Raw genomic sequence first — 20516 nt, 5'->3', positions numbered from 1 at the left:
GCCCATGTGCCTAGAGCCTGTGCTCCTCAACAAGACAAGCCACCACAATGAGAAGCCTGAGCACCACAACAAAGAGTAGCCCCTGCTCACCGCAACTAGAGAAAGCCCGCATGCAGCAATGAAGACCCAATGCAGCCAAAAATAAAATAAACAAATAAATTTATTAAAAAAAAAAACAAGTGAGATAGGCAGGAAGGGCGTGACTATCTGCACTAAACTAAATCAGGAAACAAAAAGAGGGGAACATTTATAACCTGCCCTAAGACACATTTCAGTGATGATGCCAGGGATAGTATCACGTATTTCAATCTCTTCCCTCCAGTAGGAAAGATGATATTAACATAAATCATAGCAATGCAAGATGTATGTGCTACCAGTCAAATGGGTGACAAGAGCCAAAATGTAATAAGAGCTTGTAAAAAGTGAGAGCAGTTGGAAGTGTATTGGGGAAAAAGGAGGAAGATACAAGGAAGATTTCCTGGAGAAGAAGAAAAGGTGGTCCTGAGCTGGGCCTTGGAGCACACATAGGAGTTTGAATGGGTGGAGGTTGACTGAAGACACTGCTGGCTTACATAGCAGCAAGAGCCACAACTTGGAAAATAAAAGCAGAGTCAGGGAACGTTGGGTAGTCCAGTTTGAGTGGAAAATATTCCCTCATGTTTAGTTGAGCAGTAATGGGCAATGGGTTTGAATACAGATATCAGTAAAAGAATCTGGTCTCTATTCAGTAGGTGGTTGAGAAAAACCAGCAAATTTTTCTGAAAGGATTTTCGTCATCAATGTGGTGCTTTAATGACACTATTATGGCAGTACCGTATGGGGAAAAAGTAAAAGGATTGGTAATGGGAGTAGAAAAGCTAGTTAAAAGACGATTGAAACAGACCAAGTGTAAGATAACGAATGTCTATATCAGAGGTTCTCAAACAGGAGGTGTTTTGTTCCCCAGGAGATATCTGCAATGTCTGGGGACATTTTTGGTTGTCACACAGTGTGGAGCACTCTGGCTTCCATTGGGTGGGGACCACGGGTGCAGCTGAACATCGCACAATGCACAGAACACCCTACAACAAAGAGCCATCTCTCCCACAATGCCAGTGGTGACAAGGCTGAGAAAACCTGGTCTGAATCAAGGTAGGGGCAGTGAAAATAGAAGCAAATGACAGATAACAGAATTATTTTCATGGAAGACGTTATAGGATTTGATGATGAACTGAGTCTGGAGGCAACAGAGAGGGAGCAGGTGGTTTGTAACTTTATGATTGTTAAAATTATAATAGCAAAATCAAAAATGTTTTAAGAGGGAATTCCCTGGCAGTCCAGTGGTCAGGACTCCATTCTTTCACTGTGGAGGCCCAGGTTCCATCCCTGGCTGGGGAACTAAGATCCCACAAGCCACGTGGCCAAAAGAAATGTTTTAAGAAATTCATAGGAGAAATGTAAGACCGGACACTATAAATCTCTTAGAGGAAAACATAGGAAGAACACTCTTTGACATAAATCACAGCAGATCTTTTTTGATCCACCTCCTAGAGTAATGGAAATAAAACAAAAATAGACAAATGGAACCTAATGAAATTTCAAAGCTTTTGCATAGCAAAGGAAACCATAAACAAGACGAAAAGAGGGAGAAAATGTTTGTGAACGAATCAGCCGACAAAGGATTAATCTCCTAAATATATAAACAGCTCATGCAGCTCAATATTAAAGAAACAACGCAATCCAAAAATGGGCAGGGCTTCCCTGGTGGGGCAGTGGTTGAGAGTCCGCCTGCCGATGCAGGGGACACGGGTTCGTGCCCCGGTCCGGGAAGATCCCACGTGCCGCGGAGCGGCTGGGCCCGTGAGCCATGGCCGCTGAGCCTGCGCGTCCGGAGCCTGTGCTCCGCAACGGGAGAGGCCAGAACAGTGAGAGGCCCACGTAACGCAAAAAAATACCAAACAACAAAAATGGGCAAAAGACCTAAATAGACATTTCTCCAAAGAAAGCATACAGATGGCCAAGAAGCACATGATAAGCTGCTCAACATCACTAATTATTAGAGAAATGCAAATCAAAACTGCAATGAGGTTTCACCTCACACCAGTTAGAATTGGCATCATCAGAAAATCTACAAACAACAAATCCTGGAGAGGGTGTGGAGAGAAGGGAACCCTCTTGCACTGTTGGTGGGAATGTAAATTGATACAGCCACTATGGAGAACAGTATGGAGGTTCCTTAAAAAACTAAAAATAGAATTACCATATGACCCAGCAATTCCACTACTGGGCATATACCCAGAGAAAACCATAATTCAAAAAGACACATGCACCCCAATGTTCATTGCAGCACTATTTACAATAGCCGGGTCATGGAAGCAACCTAAATGCCCATCGACAGATGAATGGATAAAGAAGATGTGGTACATATATACAATGGAATATTACTCAGCCATAAAAATGAACAAAACTGAGTCATTTGTTGAGATGTGGATGGATCTAGAGACTGTCATGCAGAGTGAAGTAAGTCAGAAAGAGAAATACAAATATCGTATATTAACACATGTATGTGGAACCTAGAAAAATGGTACAGATGGAACCGGTTTGCAGGGCAGAAGTTGAGACACAGCTGTAGAGAACAAACATATGGACACCAAGGGGGGAAAACCGCGGTGGGGTGGGGATGGTGGTGTGCTGATTTGGGCGATTGGGATTGACATGTATACACTGATGTGTATAAAATTGATGACTAATAAGAACCTGCAGTATAAGCAAACAAACAAACAAACAACTAATACTAAACTTTCTTTGGGTTATCTGTATGGAAATGTGTTAATATAAATGTTTCAGACATTACATGAAATTTCTAAAAATCTTATATGTTCTGGTATAATGTTATAAGTCATAATTCTAGTTATTATTCTAAAATGTATATCTCATAAATAACTAAAAAAAAGAAAAGAAATTCGTAGGAGAAAGGAAGAGTGTATTGAATATGTTTTTATCTTCTCAGTACACCTTTCTTTGGAAACAACCTCCTTCTCAAACTGTAATGTGATTTGGGTGGGGAAGATCACACCCTCAACCCAGTCCAAGTGGTACTTTCCTGACCTAAGTCTAGCCAATCAGAATCCACCATAGACTCGGTCTTCCCAATGGGTCTCCAGGTGGGCATGTGACCCAAGCAGACCAATCAGAGCTCTTCCCGGAATTCTACATATCACACCTGAAGCCAGAATTAAATTAAACAAAGGCAAGCAGAGCAGAGCAAGGAGAGAGATAAGACACAGAGATAAAAGCAGAATTTAGGTGATATCATTCAAGCTCCTGGATCTGAGTGTGCCTGAAATACGAGATTTAGATTTCCCAGTTAGATTAAGCCAATACATTTCCTATTTGGCTTAAGCTAGTTTGAGTTGGATTCTTATTACACCAAATAGAAAACAGCTAATAACAAAAGGATGAGATTAGTTTTCAATGTGTTAACAGATGGAAAATTCATTAATTAGGTTATAAGTGGGGGAGCAGCTAGAATTTAAAGGACTAGGTTAGGTTTAGGAGCTATATTCTGGAAATTATTTCTTTACAGGTGACAGTTAGATGCCAGAATGGTTATGATCCTTTCGAAATAGGCCAAAGAAAAGAAATAAGACTTGGCATTTATTTTATAATTTATAATAAAATAAAAGGAATTTGAGTTACTATTTAAGAAGTCTAAATTATTAAACGGTGGTCATTCAGAAATAGTAATCCTAGTAAAAATATTGGAAACAAGTAATCTGTGAGTTATTTTGAACTATTTGTAGTTTCACCACATGAGGAATAGCTTTGAGTTTGATTCTGGCCTATCAGTGTGGTAATCATTCGTCTATTTGCTCTTAGATCTCTTTCCTCTGTGTCCCTTGCTCTGTTTGCACCACAGAGGGTTGATTTCTTCAAAACACACTGCCCAGGTTCTTTGCTAGTTGGCTTCTGGTCAGTTTGGCCAGTAAGAGTCATTGGCAGGAGTGTGGGGTATGGCAGGTAGGGAGAAGCCAGAGTTCACCTCCCCTTCTTTCCCTGCTTTGGCCAGTATTTCTGGCAGTGGCTGTGCCTCTTCCATGGCCCTGGCTTCCCCCAGGCAGGTCGACCTTGGTGGCCCCCATTCTTGCCAAGCCACCCCCTCTCTTTGTCCCTCCAGCCCTAGAGCTGCTGGCAACTTCTCACCGTTACTAGTCTCTGGCCTCACCATTTGCCGTTTGCCCTTTAACTCTTCTGACACCCTTGTAACCAGTACCTCATGTTAAATCCTTTCTATTAAACTGCCTGGTTTGGGTTCTTTTTTCCTGACTGTACTCTGACCCTTCATTGCCTAGTATTTTAGTCAGTTCAGGCTGCTACAACAAAAACACCATAGACTGAGTAGCTTAAATGACAAACATTTATTTCTTGCAGTTTCTGGAGGCTTAAGTCTAAGATCAAAGTGCCAGCATGGTCAGATTCCTGGTGAGGGCCCTCTTCCTGGTTTACAGGCAGCTGCCTTCTTGCTGTGTCCTCACCTGGTGGAGAGAGACATCCTGTCTCTCTTGTGTTTCTTATAAGACCACTAATCCCATTAATGGGGGCTCCACCCTCCTGGCCTATTTAACTCCAAAGGCCCCACTTCCAAATACCATCACCCTGGGGATTAGGGCTTCATTATGTGAATTTGGGGCAGGGGACAGCAACATTCTGTCCATAGCACTTAGTCTCCAATTCAAATCACCAGAACTGGGGTGTGAATGGGGGGGAACAAAAGGAGCCCATTGGCAAATTTTTTTTTTTTTTTTTTTTTTTTGCGGTACACAGGCCTCTCACTGCTGTGGCCTCTCCCGTTGCGGAGCACAGGCTCCAGACGCGCAGGCTCAGCGGCCATGGCTCACGGGCCCAGCCACTCCGCGGCACGTGGGATCTTCCCGGACCGGGGCACGAACCCGTGTCCCCTGCATCGGCAGGCGGACTCCCAACCACTGCGCCACCAGGGAAGCCCCCCATTGGCAATTTTTGACTTCAGTTACATAAGATGTACAAAACTATTGTGTTGCTGATGATGGATATAAAATATAGTTCACAAAGAGCATGAAATGTAAAGTCATATACGAACAAGATAAAAATGTGAAATGGCAGAGATCTAAGTTTCAGAGTTCAGAGGAGGTAGCAAGGGATGGGAATTGCAGCATCAAGAGAAGGCTGAGTGGAGGGGGGAAGACCAGGGCTGCTCTCCAGAGAGAGGATGGACCGCAGGGTGGTGGACTGCAGAGCCACAGACAGTGTCGTGCAGGGAAAGGATGGAGCACTGCCAAGCAGCAGGAATGAGCACAGGGTTTTCATGGCCGGAGGCACTGACGGGTAAATTGGTTCAAATTAGCAAGGAAAGGTCACAGTGCAGAGGGCCCTCAACAGCAGCCATGCACTGTGGGGTCTGAGGGGTCTGGCCCAGGAAAACTGACGGAGCAACGGTGTCCTTTTGATCAAGGCTGCAGCCCCTTTTTCATCTAGCTAATGGAACACAGAACAAAGATTCCGGAAGCTGGCTTTTATTCCCACTTCCTGACCCACTGTATAACCTTGAAATCTCAGATTTTAGGTCTCAGTTGCCTAATTGCAGAGGAGTCAGTAAGATGTAAGAGTCATCCAAAAATTAAGATTTCCGTTGTTTTTAGGATGGCAAAGTATTTCTCAGATATTTACTCTGCACCTAACCTTGTGCTAAACCTAAGAGTACGAGGTCAGACTTATTTTTTTCCGATGCCAAATGTACTCGTTCATAGTAAAGAAAGTGACCTGATGTTGTGTAACAGTAACCAGAAAGAAAGGGGTTTTCCCCAGCACCAAATTCTGGATTGAGTGGTCGCTCTGACCTTAAAAAACAGACTGGAAGAAATGAAGCAATGCTTTCACATATAGTCTATTACTTGCTTTTGAAAAGTGAAGGTACACATAAACCCAAGAAATAGCATGTCATGCAAAATCTGATGCTTTTCTGAGAATGAAAATGGAAAGAAACATTAATGCAAAGATTAAAAATTATCTTGGAATATATAAGTGGGTTAACTTGGCAGGTGGCTGATGAAATAAAATTCTACATCGCAATTTATATTAAGGTGAATTTGTTTTGTCGTGTGTTGTTATAATTCCCATTACAAAAGCTAGTAATCATTCTGCTGTTATCTCCACTTTTATTGTGGAGATAGGAAGGACCTGCAGAAGCAAAATCCTAGCTCTTATCCAGTACCAGGAAGGAACTGCAAATCAGAACAAACAAAAGACTTAATTATAGCCTTGACGTGAAAGCAGGAACAGCGCACGTGGAACCGAAATCTTACCCGAGGCAAATTGTTTAGAAGGTGGGGAGGAAGGAATTAAAGAAGTGAACTGCAATTTTAGCTTTTGGAAGAAGAAATCAAACTTCACGTCTAACCTCCTGTAAACTGATACTGGTAAAAAAAAAAAAATTGATTGGCACTTTGAGTCTTCCAAAGGATTTTCCACCGATTCTGAGTTTGTTTTGTTAACTTCCCCCAAAAACAGTATTTCAGTGCTGATGATAAAAGGATTACGCTAGCTATCGTCAATATAACTTTATGAAATAAAGACAAATGTGACGAGCACAGTTTACAAAACTGTGTAATTTCACTTATGACTTAAGCTGGGAGTAAAGGGCTCTCAATAGAAGTAAGCCTCTTAACAGAAGGCAAGTCAAAACTTACTAGAGTCCCACAGTTGTGTCCTTTGGAAAAACGAGCAGGCCAGGAGGTGAGGAAACAGGAGTCCGCAGGCCGGTTCCAGTTCTGAATAACGGAATGAGCACAGGGTTTTCATGGCCGGAGGCACTGACGGGTAAATTGGTTCAAATTAGCAAGGAAAGGTCACAGTGCAGAGGGCCCTCAACAGCAGCCATGCACTGTGGGGTCTGAGGGGTCTGGCCCAGGAAAACTGACGGAGCAACGGTGTCCTTTTGATCAAGGCTGCAGCCCCTTTTTCATCTAGCTAATGGAACACAGAACAAAGATTCCGGAAGCTGGCTTTTATTCCCACTTCCTGACCCACTGTATAACCTTGAAATCTCAGATTTTAGGTCTCAGTTGCCTAATTGCAGAGGAGTCAGTAAGATGTAAGAGTCATCCAAAAATTAAGATTTCCGTTGTTTTTAGGATGGCAAAGTATTTCTCAGATATTTACTCTGCACCTAACCTTGTGCTAAACCTAAGAGTACGAGGTCAGACTTATTTTTTTCCGATGCCAAATGTACTCGTTCATAGTAAAGAAAGTGACCTGATGTTGTGTAACAGTAACCAGAAAGAAAGGGGTTTTCCCCAGCACCAAATTCTGGATTGAGTGGTCGCTCTGACCTTAAAAAACAGACTGGAAGAAATGAAGCAATGCTTTCACATATAGTCTATTACTTGCTTTTGAAAAGTGAAGGTACACATAAACCCAAGAAATAGCATGTCATGCAAAATCTGATGCTTTTCTGAGAATGAAAATGGAAAGAAACATTAATGCAAAGATTAAAAATTATCTTGGAATATATAAGTGGGTTAACTTGGCAGGTGGCTGATGAAATAAAATTCTACATCGCAATTTATATTAAGGTGAATTTGTTTTGTCGTGTGTTGTTATAATTCCCATTACAAAAGCTAGTAATCATTCTGCTGTTATCTCCACTTTTATTGTGGAGATAGGAAGGACCTGCAGAAGCAAAATCCTAGCTCTTATCCAGTACCAGGAAGGAACTGCAAATCAGAACAAACAAAAGACTTAATTATAGCCTTGACGTGAAAGCAGGAACAGCGCACGTGGAACCGAAATCTTACCCGAGGCAAATTGTTTAGAAGGTGGGGAGGAAGGAATTAAAGAAGTGAACTGCAATTTTAGCTTTTGGAAGAAGAAATCAAACTTCACGTCTAACCTCCTGTAAACTGATACTGGTAAAAAAAAAAAAATTGATTGGCACTTTGAGTCTTCCAAAGGATTTTCCACCGATTCTGAGTTTGTTTTGTTAACTTCCCCCAAAAACAGTATTTCAGTGCTGATGATAAAAGGATTACGCTAGCTATCGTCAATATAACTTTATGAAATAAAGACAAATGTGACGAGCACAGTTTACAAAACTGTGTAATTTCACTTATGACTTAAGCTGGGAGTAAAGGGCTCTCAATAGAAGTAAGCCTCTTAACAGAAGGCAAGTCAAAACTTACTAGAGTCCCACAGTTGTGTCCTTTGGAAAAACGAGCAGGCCAGGAGGTGAGGAAACAGGAGTCCGCAGGCCGGTTCCAGTTCTGAATAACGACAGGGCACAGCACGCCACGCCTGCTTAGTTGTGGCACCTGTACACGATGAGGGTTCCGGGCACTCTCCCGAGTTTAACGTGATTTTCAGCTAACCCTTAATTGTTAAGGCGTTGTAGCTGCTGTGTCATCCCTGCTAGAATTGCTCTGTAGGCTCTTTTCAGCACCTGTTTTGCATTTACTGTCAGTATTAAGAGACAACACAAGCGTAGAATGAGACCTACTACTTCTGAAAGCTGCAGGTATACATTTGTTATCAAACATTTTTAACCACACACACACCAGGGGAATGATCTCTTAATGCTGTATAGGTGAGACCAGCTCTTTGAGTTGGGAAGGTCAAAAATTGTAAAAACAAAACAGGAACAGCTACAAAGAAACTCATGCATCGGTCCGTGAGCAATTTCATAAAAACCTTGAAAAGAGAAGAAAGCACCATTTTCCCCATGGGCGCTTCTCTGCTGGGGAAGAGGATTTGTCTCCATGACCACTGTACACCCCTACACCTCCTAAAAAGCCTGCACCCCAACGTTACTTAGGTGGCCAGACCTGCTGCCGGCCCGACCTCAAGGCTCACGAAAAGGCTGCATCAGGGAAGCTGGGAAGTCCCGGCAGCCGGGGGCCTGGAAGCAGCCGGGAGCCACTTTCCTGCCCATCTCATCCTAGCCTCAGTCCCAGGCAGGCTGCTTGTGCTGGGAAAGCCCTGGGCAGCCACCTTTTCACATTCCTGCGTTTTCTCTAAAAATGACATTAGTCCTTACGTGAACGGGTTTACCCTGAGCACATGCAGAGAATTCACAGGAACACTGAGATCTCTGTGCTGATTGGAGTGGAGGTTTATGAAACTACAGAGCCTCCGCTGTCAAAGCCGGAATCTCCTATGTCGGTGCTCAGAGTAGGTCATTCCCATCACAGTATTAAAATATTGATATATGGGTCAGGATGTAGCTATGAGATCTACGTACAGGCCACTCTGAGCTCTCCTCTCTCATCCGTCTCTGGAGGGACAAGAAAATGCCTTCAGTCTGACCACTGGGTAGAGGCACGGGCCTGTGGGGCTGTTGACAGCACTTCTGAGAGGATAACAAAGTTATACGCTTCAGCCAGGCTGACCTGACGACCCACAGCTCCATTAGCCCCGTGCCGGCAACCACCTTGGTGACAACGCCCAGGTGCAGGTGTGAAACTGATCATCCATGGAGGGAAGGCTCTGAAACCCTCTGATACCGAAACTCCGGTATCAGCGGCCGGCTGGCCTCCCCAGGCCTGGAGCTGAAGTTACCTTGTTTTAGCCCTGATTTTTCAATTCTTTCTTTAACATGAAAGCACAATGGATCAATGGGAGTTTTGAAAATCTGTACGTGGCAAGATTTATCAACTCTAGTCCATTTCGTCATCACGGGAGAACAGTTTAGAAAGTATATCTTCCAACATGAACAATCTAGCAAAGAAGGGAGTTAAAATCACCCGCTTAACAGGCGCATGATGTTAAAGAAAAACATGAAGGCCTGCAGTGGCTATTCGGGATCTAATATTTTTGATATGGGTGACCAAAGATAATAGAGAATGATGTCAGTAGCTAAAATAGAGGATACACCGTAACTGAGAAAGGAAGCCATAACACAGCTGATAACTGGAAGTAAATGGACTTGCGATCCTTAAAAATAAAATTAGGGCTTCCCTGGTGGCGCAGTGGTTGAGAGTCCGCCTGCCGATGCAGGGGACGCGGGTTCAGTGCCCCGGTCCGGGAGGATCCCACGTGCCGCGGAGCGGCTGGGCCCGTGAGCCGTGGCCGCTGAGCCTGCGCCTCCGGAGCCTGTGCTCCACAACGGGAGAGGCCACAACAGTGAGAGGCCCGCGTACCGCAAAAAATAAAAATAAAAAAAATAATGATAATAATAAAATTAAAATTCTCATACAAGAAAACACCATGGTGAGAGGTCTCAAAGATTTTTTTCTGTACTTACTGTAGTACATAAAAGGCAGTATATGTCTTACAAGAGAGAAATCAATGCACAGGACACCAAGAGAGTTGAGAATTGTTAAAGGTTACACAGCAAGGCTGTTCTCGATTTCTCGACTGCAAATACACCACCCTAACCATATTACCGCACAGTTGCTTTAGAGGTCATTCTATATGCGAGCATGTTTTCTTTCATTGCCAAAGAAATAAAAGATTCTGCTAGATATATTGGAGCAGGTTTAGGTATCAGAGGAAAAAAATAATCACTCATTTTTCGCTGCAGTTGACTTAATGCCCTGTGGTCTTTTTTCTTAATGCTACACGCCACTAAAATGTATTACTTTGCACCTTCTTTGAATCCAGTTGAAAGCCAGCAGAAGGTTTCTTTCCCAACAGCCTTGATCAGCTCTTTTTCTGATCTCTAATTCTGTGACGGATGAGGTATAATTTTAACACAAAAACTGTATGGCCGACTATGAGGACAGAAGAAAGAAACAGATGTTGGGGTGATAGAAAGACAGAGATGATCAAGTTAGACATGAAACACCATTTCCATTTTTTTTTTCTGACTTGAAAGCCAAGAAAGAAGCTTGCTCCCTGTAGAGAGATTTTTTTTTTTTCTTTTTTTTTTCTGCAGAGAGATTTTGAAGATGCAAATGCAAAGTTGGGGATTTCGGACTAAAACTGTCTCTCCACCACAGAAAAATGCATGCGTTTTATGGCTTTTGGAGAAGATTAAGAGGGATGGGTCTTTGAGAAAGGCCTGCGAAGGATACGAATTGTTCGGATAGCAGAGTGCAAGTACAGCAACTCTTCTACTCTCTGTGAACAGCATGGAAAGACATACATAATCGTATCTGTGGACTGAAGAGGCTCTAAAGATTTATGACTTAAAATGAACGTAAAATATGAGTCTAGCAATGTCTTCTTTTTTGCAAAGCTACCGCAGGGTTTGCTTTGCAAATGCATTTGATCTGGAGAAATGGCACTTGGTAATTTATCCACTGGCGTAATAGAGGATCCAACATTCATTTAGTTCCTTTCCCCACACTGCTAACAAAATGTATTATGATTTAGTAAAATTACCTGGTATTTGGAGCAGGGGGCTATGGAGATTCGAGGTGAGAACAGGTTCTATTACAGAATGGTGTCTTCTAGGAAATAATCTTGCCTTAGGGTGATATAAAACGAACAACCAGCGAAGGCAACTACAGAATATCTCATATTTGTTTGTTTGTTTGTTTTCCGGCTGAGCCCAGTAACACTTGCTGGCTGGCGTTATCAGTCAACAAACACAACTATATTGCATTTCCCTTGGTTTTGCTCTCATCTTATTTAATATTCCTTCATAACTTTTCACTTAAAACACAGTGAGTAGACATAGAAAATCATATGGGTGCATAAATAATTCATATGCACCTGAAGGCCTAAATATCATGCTAGACAAAAACAAGAAGTAAGAAAGGTGAACAAGAAGTTAAATTTAAATGCCGTTAAAAAAAAAAAAAATCCAGTGGAAAGCTGACGGAAGGAGTCTGAAAACTAGTAACAAATGACACTGCTCACTCCATGAGGATTCATGTAACCTCACTCTTTGGCCCACATAATAGTAATTGAACTAATTAATCAGGGATTGCCTAGAACTTGAGTTGCAAGATTGTTCATGTCAAGGTACTGAACTGTCAGCTCAATTCAAAAAGGTTTCCAACTCTATTTACATAGGATTCTTCTTTACCTTCTAGGAAAATATTCTGAACTCTGCCCAGCCTTCATAGAAGCACTTGTTTAAAACATAAAAGTACTTTGAGGGAGAAAATAATCGAATAGGCTTAGCTTGGCGATACTTAACAAAGCATGTAACCATGTTGCATATATTTCTACAGAGTGGTAGTATTTAGTAGTTTACTGTCCTGTAACTATTGAAACATGTACAAAACTAGAAAACAAAAACAGTACACAGTAATCTAAAACCTCAAGAAAATTTAAGTGCACAGACATGAAAGCCAAATGACCTTCTTATTTATTAGTGTTACACTTCCCTGTGTACATATGTCCTTTTATTCTATATAATGACAGATTAATTAATGATGATAACAATGATGATTAACATTCATTTACTCCTTATTGTGTGTCAGGCCCTATGCTAAGTAAAAGCTTAAGTAATCTTAAAAGATTTATCCTACCAGTAGCCCTAGGAGTTACCTCCAATTTACAGATGAGGGAACCTAGGTAAGAAACTTGTTCCAGGTGACAAAGCAGGTAACTGATGGAGCTGTAGTCCAGCAGTCTGAATCCTGAAAATATTCTCTTAAATGTTATGTTATTTTCTGGGCTCATCAAAGAAGAAACTGTCACTGGCCCTATTGTTATGAAGCAAAATTAGGTATGTGTTGAGTCTGTCTAAGCTCCTCACTGACGGATCTACTGAACGGAAAGACCTTCAGTTTTAAAATGGCTTCACCTCTCAAGCAATTGTCTCAAGATATGGATATCAAAGATTATGAAACTACAATGACCTCTACCATCATTATCTCCCAAACATACAATATCATTTGTTTTTATTCAACAAGAATTTGTCGATCACCTATTGGGTACATAATAGGCTTTTTAAAAATAGTAGGAAGGATGGGACAGGAGATAAATTATACAGATATTTCATCTAGGTAGACATCTTTCAGCAAATTTTATTGATATGTATGGGCTCGCCTTCATTTACCAAATAATCAATGCTATTAATGACAGAATTATCTGGAATCCAGATCCACCAGACTTTCCCTCTGCCTTCAACCTTTGTTCCTTCCTTATAATGAAAGGTGCCTTTAACCAAGGAAAAGGGAGATGGTTTGCAAGTGACTGAAAGTTGACCTTCTTATCTAGAAGTTCCTTCCCTGTGATGGCTTTGGTTTGTCTCTTAATCACCTTTGGTTTGGGGAATAAAAAATCAAGGCGATACACTTGCAGTTCCAAAATCACCCCAGACTCCTCACAGGACTGGAGGGTCAATGGGGCACCAACTGGCCTGGCCTAAAGGAAGTGAAGAGTAGAAAGAGAGAGAGGGGGCAAAGGCAGCCGGGGTATGGCCCAGCTCTGCAATCTCTCTATCCTGTTCAGGGGCAAATGCTTTACGTTAGTCCTCCTGTGCTCTCTCAAGGATGAAAATATTCTTCCTAGAGGATCCTTGCTTTATAAGAGTAGGTGCTATTCTAAAGCAGAAACTGGAAGTGTATTTGGGAAGGAAGGGGTGGGAAAAGGAAAGGGGTATTATTCCCCTTAAAAAAAAAGCAGTAAGGCATCGGAGGAAATCTGAAAATAAACACATCTTACACACACACACACCAACAAGACCACATTAAAAATTGCTTAAACCATTCCCCAAAGTAGGACAATCTATGGATTCTAAGATTTCTTGTTAACCGATGTCCATTCACTTCTTCGGGAAGGTCGAGGAAAGTAATAGATTCTCTTTGTTCTATTCCAATCCTGTTGATGGTGGATGCTTGAAATTATATTTTGATTTTTCAGAATGAATGTATTTCTGACGAGGTTCTGGAAGCTTCAAAATAACAGGGCAGTTTTCTAAGAAAGGCACTTGTAAACTCTTAGGAAAACGACTGAACCCTCTCTCGTGGAAATGGGCTTTCATCCACATGTATTAATAGTCCAAAATGCAAATCCCTCCTAAGAAAATTCACGTAAGAGAAACAATATCTCTAACAGAATCTTCTCGTGCTTTTTACATACTATACCGTCATACGCTTGAAGTTGGAGGTAAAGCAGAGGTCGTCCAAGCAGGAGTCTCCTCCAAAACTCACTAAGAAGTAATCACTTGCTAAACACCATCTGCATGGGAAATTCTACCTTCATAGATAACCATTTCTTCCTTACTCTAAAATCGAGTCTGTCTTCCTTCACGACTCCATTCGTAAGTACTAGATTGACCTCTTGGAACATCAGAAGCTTCTACTCTCTCTGCCACTCAAGAATCCTTTAACACCTGAAGACAGTTATGGACACATGAGCCCTTTCTGTCTCCCTGTTTGCAGAGAAAAGAACATAGGATTTGGGCTCGGTCCTAGATTCAAACCTGGCTGTGCCATTTCCCACTTACACGGACCTGGATGTAACATTACATGTCTCTAAGCTTCAGTTTCCTTAATGAAAAGGTACAAGAAATAATACCCATCCCAGATGGATTCCATACGTTCAATGTATGCAAAGTGCCTGACACGGGAGGTCCTGAATTAGCTGTGACTAGAATAACCATTATACTGTGCCTTCAAGCCCCGCCTTCCATTCCAGTGGTTCTCCTGACACAACAGAGCTGAGCTGCATTTCAAATGTGCCAAAATACCATCATTTCCTCTGGGTGTCCTGGCTGTGGTGTATGTGAGGAAGAAAGCACCATATTCATTTTTATGTTCTCTCCTGTGTACTGTGGTGGTTTTTAGAATTAAAGAAACTCTCTCTCCCTTGTCATATAAATACTCTTTCATTACCAGCATTTAAACAACTTCTGTTAGGAATAAAGGATCCTCTAAGAGAAATATGTTAGTTCCTCACAGCGTTTTAGTCCTTCGGCCCTAAGAGTGGCCCAGGAAGGCTTTTATTTACCCAGTTGTATTCTACAAATATTATCATGTTCTGGGGTCACCATGGTGTCAAAAAAAAGTTAAGGAAGCTCTGCAGTAGAACTTATCAATACCTGTCTTGGTGTGTGATAATAGAATTAACTAAATATTACACTCCAGAAAGCTAAGAAGAGTAGAATGAATGATATTTTCCATTTGTCCTAGACCTGATACTTCTATTATTGAAACTCTAAATGATACCTGAGTTTTGAGAGAGCCACGTCAGACTGTTAACTAATATTGACCTAGCAGATAATAAAAACTTCTAGCAAAAACATAGATTCTTTCACTCATTCAAAACCTATTTTTGGTCTACTTATTCTGTACATTATTCTGAGTACCAGGGACATGGCTTTGAACAAGATCAATAAGATTCTTTCCCTCTTAAGATTAGAAAAATAATAAAACTTTTAACTGAAGTCAATGGTATGTATAATATAAACTGAATTTTTAAAATAAAGAAATAAAAGGACTCCCAAATTGCTGCCCTGGCTCATTTCTGGTCAGGCAGATAAATATCAGAGCCCAAATGGAATGGGAATAAATTACTTTAAAAAATAATCACCTAGGGCTTCCCTGGTGGCGCAGTGGTTGAGGGTCCGTCTGCCGATGCAGGGGACGTGGGTTCGTGCCCCGGTCCGGGAAGATCCCACATGCCGCGGAGCGGCTGGGCCCGTGGGCCATGGCCGCTGGGCCTGCACATCGGGAGCCTGTGCTCTGCAACGGGAGAGGCCACAGCAGTGAGAGTCCCGCGTACCGCAAAAAAAAAAAAAAAAAATCACCTAGTATTTTTCCTCTTCATTTAATATAAATAAATGCAGAGAAATGCACACTAGGCTGCCTGACATGGCTGGTATTCTTCCGGCTACTGCGTGTTATAATATACACCATCTACCCCTACTTCACCAGCCACATCTTTATAATTTTCATATAATGGACACAATTTGGGATAGCTTTCTCCTGGCAGCTGCTAGCGGTTCTTTTGATAGAACAAAACAGAATTGAGGCTGACAACCTGTCTTGATTTCACTCTTGATGATATGATTCTTGTATTCCTTTGTATGTGGTATTGTGACAGGTAGGTAGGTTGTGGCACAGCGACAAACTCCAAAATCTCAGTGGCTTAAAGCACACATTTTACTTATTTCTTGTTCATGCTCTATTTCTACTGCAGGTTGGAAGCAGGACTCTGCCTTTGATAATCCCTCAGGGGTCCCAGTGGCTGAGAGGCTGCCATCTCAAACATTGTGAATTTCCAAGCAAGAGGAAAACCGGATGTGATGGAGTAGACACTGCCCTGTGGAGCTTTCACTTTCTGTAGCAGAGGAATGACCTGCCACACCTAATTCCAAGCGCACAGGAAATACAACCCTACCGTGTGTTGAAAAAGAGACAGTGTGGAATTTGCAAACCACCATAATGATCACCACAGGAGCACAAGTCACTAATTAGTTTCTCCTCTCCCAAAGCGGTATGACTTTCAGGTGTTCAGAATCCTACTTTGACATTTATGCTAATATGATCAATTGGTACAATCTATAATAGTGCATTAAATTTAGGAAATTCTTATGTTTTCTGGCAGGTGTCATCATACATCTTGAATATATTCTCTAATTAGACATTTCACTTTTTCAGTGTCAAAGTAGTACATCATTTTATACTTTTGTAATAGAGTGATATTCATGTAAAATACTTAGGTCTCTGAGGGGTATGAAGAAGTCTAGAGTGATATGGGCTTCTCACCTAGGGCTGAAATTTTCTCAAATGCTAAAATGACATTAATTAACTGTGATTAAAAAAAATATTTTAAGCAATCTGTATACCTGATTCAATTTGTTATGAAGCAGAAACTTAACACACCATTGTAAAGCAATTATATGCCAATAAAGATGTTTTAAAAATAAATAAAAAATAAAAGGTACAGATTTTCTGACCATAATTCAATAAATTAACTCTAAAATTGAAGAGCCAAGGAGAACAATAAAAATAAAAAGCTAAAAATAAAAGCAATCTGGAATTTTTCTAATATACTTTCTAATATACTTTCTAATATACTTTCAGCTATAATCCATCTCATCTGTATTTTTATGAGAAAGAAACATGAGATATTCATGGTTTTTCAGTGAATGAGGTTGTAGGGATTACCTGACTGTGGATGATTTGGGTTGGCCTGAATGTGGCAGTGGCAAGCATTTTTGTGGAACTCTCCTGCTCAGTGCTGTATACGGTACCGCTGGAGTCCTTACAAATGGAACCACTATCCGGAACTTAGTTTGTGAAGAAGTGTCTGGCTAATAGGCTATTCCAGCTTATCTTTCTTTTAAAAAAATTCTGTTGCAAACATCATTGTATTTTCCTGATACCATTCACCTCCAAAGAACCTGATTTTGATCTTCCTTCCATGGTTTCCTACAGGCTTTCTGGCTGGTGCCTGTTTTATTTGTGTTGATTCTCTATTGCTTTGCACCTTTGATAGGAGTGAATATTTTTCTCTTATTCTTTGTTTAATACAGAAGGCTGCACTGTGTACTATCCTCTGTTACTTGAATGAATTTCAAACAGTCTTTCAGAACTCCCACATGGGGATCACAGTAAAAGTAGTAATTATACAAACACATGGAGGCTAAATAATATGCTACTAAATAACCAAGAGATCACTGAAGAAATTAAAGAGGAAATCAAAAAGTACCTAGAAACAAATGACAACAAAAACATGATGACCCAAAACCTATGGGATGCAGCAAAAACAGTTCTAAGAGGGAAGTTTATAGCAATACAATCCTACCTCAGGGAACAAGAAAAATCTCAAATAAACAACCTAACCTTACTCCTAAAGCATCTAGAGAAAGAACAAACAAAACCCAAAGTTAGTAGAAGGAAAGAATTCATAAAGATCAGAGCAGAAATAAATGAAAATAGAAAAAAAGAAAACAATAGCAAAGGTCAATAAAACTAAAAGCTGGTTCTTTGAGAAGATAAACAAAATTGACAAAGCTTTAGCCAGATTCATCAAGAAAAAAAGGAGAGGCTACAAATCAGTAAAATTAGAAATGAAAAAGGAGAAGTTACCAATGACACCATAGAAATACAAAGGATCATAAGAGAGTACTACAAGCAACGATATGCCAATAAAATGGACATCCTGGATGAAATGGACAAATTCTTAGAAAAGTACAACCTTCCAAGACTAAACCAAGAAGAAATAGAAAATATGGACAGACCAATCACAAGTAATGAAATTGAAACTGTGATTAAAAATCTTCCAGCAAACAGAAGTCCAGGACCTGATGGCTTCAGAGGTGAATTCTATCAAACATTTAGAGAAGAGTTAACACCTATTCTTCTCAAACTCTTCCAAACTATCGCAGAGGGTGGAACACTCCCAAACTCATTCTACAAGGCTACCATCACCCTGATACCAAAACCAGACAAAGATGTCACAAAAAGAGAAAATTACAGGCCAATATCACTGATGAACATAGACGCAAAAATCCTCAACAAAATACTAGCAAACAAAATCCAACAACACATTAAAAGGATCATACACCGTGATCAAGTGGGATTTATTCCAGGGATGCAAGGGTTCTTCAATATAGGCAAATCAATCAATGTGATACACCACATTAATAAATTAAAGAATAAAAACCATATGATCGTCTCAATAAATGCAGAAGAAGCTTTCGACAAAATTCAACACCCATTTGTGATAAAAACTCTCCAGAAAGTGGGCACAGAGGGAACCTACCTCAGCATAATAAAGGCCATATATGACAAACCCACAGCAAACATTATTCTCAATTGTGAAAAAGTGAAAGCATTTCCTCTAACATAAGGAATAAGACAAGGGTGTCCACTCTCGCCACTATTATTCAACCTAGTTTTGGAAGTCCTAGCCACGGCAATCAGAGAAAGAAAAGGAATCCAAACTGGAAAAGAAGAAGTAAAACTGTCACTGTTTGCAGATGACATAATATTATACACAGAAAATCCTAAAGATGCCACCAGAAAACTACTAGAGCTAATTAATGAATTTGGTAAAGTTGCAGGATACAAAATTAATACACAGACATCTCTTGCATTCCTATATACTAACAATGAAAGGGTAGAAAGAGAAATTAAGGAAACACTCCCATTTACCATTGCAACAAAAAGAATAAAATATCTAGGAGTAAACCTACCTAAGGAGGCAAAAGACCTGTACTCAGAAAACTATAAAACACTGATGAAAGAAATCAAAGATGACATAAACAGATAAAGAGATATACCACGTTCTTGGATTGGAAGAATCAATATTGTGAAAATGACTATACTACCCAAAACAATCTAAAGATTCAATGCAATCCCTCTCAAATTACCAAGGGCAGTTTTCACAGAATTAGAACAAAAATTTTTACAATTTGTATGGAAACACAAAAGACCCTGAATAGCCAAAGCAATCTTGAGAAAGAAAAACGGAGCTGGAGGAATCAGGCTCCTGGACTTCAGACTATACTACAAAGCTACAGTAATCAAGACAGTATGGTACTGGCACAAAAACAGAAAGATAGATCAATGGAACAGGATAGAAAGCCCAGAGATAAACCCACGCACATACGGTCACCTAATCTACAACAAAGGAGGCAAGAACATACAATGGAGAAAAGACAGCCTCTTCAATAAGTGGTGCTGGGAAATCTGGACAGCTACACTTAAAAGAATGAAATTAGAACACTCCCTAACACCATACACAAAAATAAACTCAAAATGGATTAGAGACCTAAATGTAAGGCCAGACACTATAAAACTCTTAGAGGAAAGCACAGGCAGAACACTCTTTGACATAAACCACAGCAACATCTTTTCTGACCCACCTCCTAGAGTAATGAAAATTAAAACAAAAATAAACAAATGGGACCTAATTAAACTTAAAAGCTTTTGCACAGCAAAGGAGACCATAAACAAGACAAAAAGACAACCCTCAAAATGGGAGGAAGTATTTGCAAACAAAGCAACTGAAGAAGGATTATCTCCAAAATATACAAGCAGCTCATGCAGCTCAATATCAAAATAACAAACAACCCAATCCAAAAATGGGCAGAAGATCTAGATAGACATTTCTCCAAAGAAGACATACAGATGGCCAGCAAACACATGAAAATATGCTCAGCATCACTAATCAGAGAAATGTAAATCAAAACTGCAATGAGGTAACACCTCACAAGGGTTAGAATGGCCATCATCAAAAAAATCTAGAAACAATAAATGCTGGAGAGGGTGTGGAGAAAAGGGAACCCTCCTGCACTGTTGGTGGGAATGTAAATTGATGCAGCTACTAAGGAAAACAGTATGGAGGTTCCTTAAAAAACGAAAGACAGAACTACCATATGACACAGCAATCCCACTACTGGGCATATACCCAGAGAAAACCATAGTTCAGAAAAACACATGCACCCCAATATTCATAGCAGCACTATTTACAATAGCCAGGACATGGAAGCAACCTAAATGGCCATCAACAGAGGAATGGATAAAGAAGATATACAGGGCTTCCCTGGTGGCGCAGTGCTTGAGAGTCCGCCTGCTGATGCAGGGGATGTGGGTTTGTGCCCTGGTCCGGGAAGATCCCACATGCCACAGAGCTGCTGGGCCCGTGAGCCATGG

General features: G+C 40.7%; 1 non-coding gene across 1 annotated transcript; it reads left to right on the top strand.

Moving 5' to 3' along the window:
- Positions 1–1305: 1305 nt before the first annotated feature.
- Positions 1306–1377, top strand: TRNAE-UUC (transfer RNA glutamic acid (anticodon UUC)). Its single transcript has one exon. It is a non-coding gene; the product is annotated as a tRNA-Glu (tRNA).
- The last annotated feature ends 19139 nt before the right edge of the window (positions 1378–20516 follow it).

Source organism: Lipotes vexillifer, unplaced genomic scaffold (genome assembly GCF_000442215.2).
Source record: "Lipotes vexillifer unplaced genomic scaffold, Lipotes_vexillifer_v1.1 scaffold668, whole genome shotgun sequence".
Classification (NCBI taxonomy): domain Eukaryota; kingdom Metazoa; phylum Chordata; class Mammalia; order Artiodactyla; family Lipotidae; genus Lipotes; species Lipotes vexillifer.
The sequence above is the reverse complement of the archived record's forward strand: the minus strand, read 5'-3'. Positions and strand labels throughout refer to the sequence as shown.